Consider the following 6,465-nt stretch of genomic DNA (forward strand, 5'->3'; position numbering starts at 1 on the left):
AGGTTGGTTTTTCATAAGGTGTTCTAATGCCATGATTAGCATTTAACTCTGCAGACATTATAGATACATTATTATACAATCTCTCGCCCATTGCAATTTTCAGGTGAGGAAGGAAAGCACCACTTGCTACCTTCTCATTCATTTTGGACCCATCGACAAAGATTTGGAAATGGTTTTTATAAGCAATTGTATTAAGTTCAGCAAATTTTTTCTGGACAAAAGCAATGGGGGTTAAATCTTTATTTCACTTTGAGAAATCAGCATTTATTATGGGAATTGATCAATTCCATGGAGGGGATTGGGGTAAAGTAGAGGCAATAGACTTTGTAGATATAAGGAATTTCTTCTGAATATTGGCTTACCCATCTGCAATGGCACTATAGATGACTGGATTTCTTAACCAATAATGTAAGGTGTGTGAGTTATTTTATTCAATTTTTGTAAGATGTTTTATAAAAAGAAAGCTAAACCTCTTCCTTATTGTTATTAATCCACTCTCCATAAGCAAAAACTTGGTGCTTGTTGGTTTCCTAAGACCAAATATGAGACGTGTTATATCATTTTGTATTGTTTCAATTTTTTGCATCTGGGTCTTTGCACATGCACCATAGACGATGAGACCATAGTCAATATGGCGTCTTATATGTGATTTATAAAACTGGAGTAAGGTTTTCTCCTTACAGCCCCAGGGTGTGGAAAGAAGTCTTTTTAGTATACTTGTTTTTCTATAGCATTTTTTTATTGTGTTTGAAATTTGGTGGTGGAAATTAAGTTTTAGGTCGAGCATGAGACCTAGGTAATTAATATGATTTTCTTCTGGAATAGTTGTTCCATTTAGAGTTAGTCTTGCATTAACACGATTTCGCTTTCGGTGAAATGGGATTATTTTTGACTTGGTAGGTGCAATAGGTAAATCTGAATGTTGAGAGAATTTTTCAAATTGGAAAAGGGACTTTTGCAGCTTTGACTGTGCTATCTCAAAGGTGTTGCCAGATGACCATAGTACCAGATCATCAACATATTGTAGATTCGTGTGGGGAAGATTCATGTCCCAGAGATATAGGGCAAAGAAGAAGAGGCAGTTGAGGACTACTCCCTGAGGAAGGCCTTTGGTTATTGTCTTTTGGGGTGAAGAGGCTGAACCTACACAAACAATGAAACTTCGCAATTCTATGAAAAATTTTATTAAAGATACTAGCTTGGGGGTAGTCCAAGGTTTGCAAGTTTATTTAAAAGGATTTGGTGGTTCACATTGTCATATGCCCCTTCAAAATCTAGGAAAGCTGCAACTAGGACATTATTGTTTGAGAATGATTCCTTTATTGCATTTATTAACAATATGAAAGCATCTGTTGAGGAGTGGTGTTTCCTGAAACCAGTTTGAGTGTAAGGGATCATATTATTTTTTTCAACAAACCAGAGGAGTCGGTAATAGATCATTTTCTCCATTATTTTCCCCATCACAGGAGTAATCATTATGGGCCTATAAGACTCAGGGTTATTTTTGGGTTTATTTTTTACATATTTGGTAAAATAGATAGCGTCTTATGCTGAAGAATTATTTCTCTTTTCTCGCAATAAGTTTGTCAGCTTCTTCTTGGACAATGCTATTGTTGCTGAATGAGATGTTGCCTTACTAAGTAGTTTCTGTTCTGTCGTAAAAATTTTATAAACGCTGCTGTTGTAAACAACGTTTATTGAATTAAACGTTCAAAATATGGATGAATATGTAAAGATGGTAAATCTACTAATTAGGTAAAAATACGTGACAACATCATAATAGGATTTATCCAATTCATTAAGATCAGCCCATATTGACCTACTATATATGGTGTTCCTGAAGCCACCAAGTTGTGATTTCACATTCTTCCTTTTGAAGATCAAAAAACAAAATTGCACATTTCTTTCGTCCGAATAATTGCCTTAGAACAGAAAATGAAGAAGGAGAAATTTTAATTCGACTGCTGTGGGATATAAAAAAAATTGAAGAAGATTACTGATTTGTTTGATTCAACAGCAACACTTTAAGAAATTTTAAAAATAAGTTTCTTGTGAATTATTGTCTCGAATAATCAGTAGCTGTACTGAACCCCTCGTGCTCAAAATCCTCCTCAGGGCCATACTGTGGTGTTTCTTTTGTGGAAGTTTTCCCCACTGTAGAGTGCAGACGGTCTGGTATCATACTATTATCCTTTCCTTTTTAGCTTAAAGCTTATTCAAAAAGGCAATGCAAAGAACTCCCCCTAAAAAAAAAGTCCCTCCGGATCCTACCCCAAATACTAATGAAATTGATCCATTTTTGCCCCATCCTGGCTGGTCAAGCTCCCTATCACAAAGCTCACATGAAAGCTCAAACTCTGAGAATAGGACAACGATCAGTGTTGTAGTAAATGCCACTATAGATGATAAGGGCTTTCAAGAGGTCCTTTCTAGAAGCTCCAAAAAAAGGAAAAAACATCCCCAATCAAAAGTATTTCCCTTCCTCCTTTCCAAGATTATCCTTACCAAAACTAAGAAATTTATCTCAAAATGTCTCCAAATACCCCTTTGAAATATCAAAGATTACTACAATAAGGGTTACAATTTTCAAAATGTTAAAATCAATGTTTTCTCTTAACATTCACCGTGGTGGATCTTTGCTAATAGCTGTCCAAGATCAGAAATCAGCTGATATAATACTTAATCTAAAATCTCTTCTGAATACCCCAATTAACTCATCTAAATGGAACCCAAAACAATCCCTTTATAATGGTACTTTATATAATTTTTTCAATAGTACTTTATAATGTTCCCCTAGAAATACCAATTCAGGAGTTAAAAGAAAGGCTCTCAGATAGGGTTGGTAACACAATCCCTGTAGAAGATGTCACTCAACTGGGTAAACCCAACTCTAATGGATTAAAAACAAGTAGATCTTTCCTATTTACACTGAAAGAAAAAATTAATATCCCAGAAAAGTTATTCCTATTTGGGCAAATCAAACCGCACAAGGAATCCAAGCCAAAGCCTATCCTGTGTCAGAAGTTTCTGAAACTGGGACACACAACAAATAAATGCAATAAAACTCTCCTAGCCTGTAGTAAATTTAAAGACTCCCATTCTAAGGAGTTGAGAACTTGAAACGACACTTAGCCTACATGTATCAATTTTAAAGCCCCATATGAATCCACCAATAAATCACAATGCCCTGCATATAAGAAAAGAGCACTAACACTCCAAATAGCAACAGAGAAGGCCATTCCATACCCTTTTGCAGCTATGGAAGCAAATACTGCCCAATCACACCAAATAAAACCTATATTGAAATCAAATAAAACTCCCAAGTCAAAAACTCCCAGTTCATCGAGTAATCCTTACAAAACACCATCCTTCAAGCCCCCCAGCTCACATCTCTATCAGAAAGAATCACCAAGCCAACAAGCATCCTTGCCTAGTGAGATGAGGTCGGCCTGGCACCCCCTCCCAACAAGAAACAAACCAGAAACACTACCAGGAATTAATCCCTTAACTGACAAACTGGATGCACAGCCAAACCTGCAATCCCCAAACATATGCTTATTCATTCTAAACTGTAATGCAGTTCAGGCCATGAATATACAACAACAACAGAAAACAAAAATCATTGCTGAATTGGCAAAAATCTACATCCCTAATCATATGCACATTCAAGCAAAAAAAGATCTTGCTCTATTATTAACAAAGCTGAACATTGATACACAGTCATATGAAAAATAAAACAACAAAACAACACATATCAATACTCCCGTGGAACATAAGATCACTTACAGAAAATAAGTTAAATGAACTAATATCTTTTATGAATAATAATTCCATCAATATTGCTTGCCTCCAGGAAACTCATTTAACCCAAAATCAACAAATTAAGTCTCTGGGATACACTATCCTGACAAAGGATAGATCATCAGAGAGAAAAGGAGGTGGAGTAGCTTTAATAGTTAATAATAATATAAAATTCTGTGCCATCAACTTTCCAGATTTTGTAAATGATGTTGATGCAATTGGTATCGGTGTTTGGCTGAATAATAAAAAAACTTACATATTAAGCTTTTATAACCCTAGTGGCCAAACTAAAGATACCATGGATTTCTTCAGCTATATAAATAATTCTAATATGTTGAAAAATATTATTATTTGTGGAGACTTTAATGCCCACAGCCTTTTGTGGGGGAATAAACCAGCAAATAAAGCTGGTAAGTTCATTGAGCATATGACTTCAAACAATAATGAATTAGCTGTTGCTACCCCTCCAAGCCTGAATACATATTTCAACCCCAAAAGTGGCAGTTTTTCTACAATTGACCTACAAATTGTGTCTTTAAATATTTTGAATAAAATGTATATAAATAAAATTGATAGTCTATGTACTGACCACTTTGCCATAGTTTGCTCCCTAAACGAACCTGCTGAAACCCTATCACATACCTCCAAATATATCAACACTAAAGCAAATTGGCCTATGTTCCAAAATAAGCTAAATGATGAAATTACAAGTTTCACCCAAAATTCATGCATTTCAAACGCAACAGCTGAAACACATGCTGAAGTTTTGGCATCTTTACTAATAAATACAGCTAATCATGCTATCCCCAGGACAACACCCAGGAAAACCTTCCCTAAACATATTCCGAAAGTATAGTGGACAAATGAGTGCCAAAATAAATGGAGAACAAAAAAGGCAGCTAGGAGAACATTCTTAAAAAAAACATCACCTACTACATATTTAAAAAAATTACAAGCACAATCTAATCTAAAAACGACCATAATAAACGCTAAATATAACTACTGGAATAATTTTGCAAATAATCTCTCCAGAGAAACACATGAGCAAATTATACATAAAGTCATAAGCCACATCCGTGGGAAAAAAACTTCCCCCAACTCACTCCTTTATGAGCTTATGCAGAACAATACTCAGTATAGCAACAATAATAAAAAAGCTATGGAGTTTCACACTCTCTTTGTTAACAAGTTAACATCACGCAACTGTTACGAACTACCCCAATTTTTATTAACACAATTTCCTGAGCTCTCCGAAGAATTGAGTATATAATTATCCCATTTTTAATTCAGGAAATGAACAATGCAGTACATCATATTAGGACCAAGACTAGCGGCAGCTATGAAAATATACACCCTACATGGATAAAGAATCTCACCCCTTCATACAAACAGGAACTTCTAAATTGTTATAATCACGCTTGGGCTTCATCTATGTTCCCCAATATCTGGAAATGTTCGTCCCTCTTACCAATCCTAAAGAAAAATAAACCCAAAAATAACCCCGAGTCCTATAGGCCTATAATGGTTACTCCTGTGATGGGGAAAATAATGGAGAAAATGATCTATTACCGACTCCTCTGGTTTGTTGAAAAAAATAATATGATCCCTCACACTCAAACTGGCTTCAGGAAACACCTCTCATCAACAAATGCTTTTATATTGTTTACAAATGCAATAAATGAATCATTCTCAAAAAATAATGTCCTAGTTGCAGCTTTCCTAGATTTTGAAGGGGCATATGACAATGTGAAGCACCAAATCCTTTTAATTAAACTTACAAACCTTGGACTACCCCCCAAGCTAGTATTTTTCATAAAATCTTTCACAGAATCGCGAAGTTTCTTTGTTTGTGTAGGTTCAGCCTCTTCACCCCAAAAGACAATAGCCAAAGGCCTTCCTCAGGGAGCAGTCCTCAGCTGCCTCCTTTTTGCCCTGTATCTCTGGGACATGAATCTCTCCCACACGAATCTACAATATGCTGATGGTCTGGTACTAAGGTCATGTGGCAACACCTTTGAGATTGCACAGTCAAAGCTGCAAAAGTCACTTTTCCAATTTGAAAAATTCTCTCAACATTCAGATTTACCCATTGCACCTACCAAGTCAAAAATAATCCCATTTCACCGAAAACAAAATCATGTTAATACAAGACTAACTCTAAATGGAACAAATATTCCAGAAGATAATCATATTAATTACATAGGTCTCATGCTTGACCAAAAACTTAATTTCCACCTCCACATTTCAAATACAATAAAAAAATGCTATAGAAAAACAATTATACAAAAAAGACTTCATTCTACACCCTGGAGCTGTAAGGAGAAAACCTTACTCCAGTTTATAAATCCTTCGTATAACATAGTAGTGGCTTTGGGGTCATCGTCTATGGTGCCTTTGCAAACACCCAAATGCAAAAAATTGAAACAATACGAAACAACGTAATCTATATCAAGTTTGGTCTTTAGACACGCTCAATCACCAGTTATCTAATCCCGGAGAGTGAGTTAACAACAATAAGGGAGAGACGTAGCTTTCTCTTGATTTCTCTTGAGGCATTGCAGATGAGTATGCCAATATTCAGAAGAAGTTCCCTGTACCCGCAAAGTCTATTGCACCTACTTTCCCCCAATCCCCCCCATGGAATTGGTCAAACCCCAACTGATT

The sequence above is a fragment of the Artemia sp. Qi Xiang Cuo genome, chromosome 6 (assembly GCF_049724085.1).
Source record: "Artemia sp. Qi Xiang Cuo chromosome 6, ASM4972408v1, whole genome shotgun sequence".
Taxonomy (NCBI): domain Eukaryota; kingdom Metazoa; phylum Arthropoda; class Branchiopoda; order Anostraca; family Artemiidae; genus Artemia; species Artemia sp. Qi Xiang Cuo.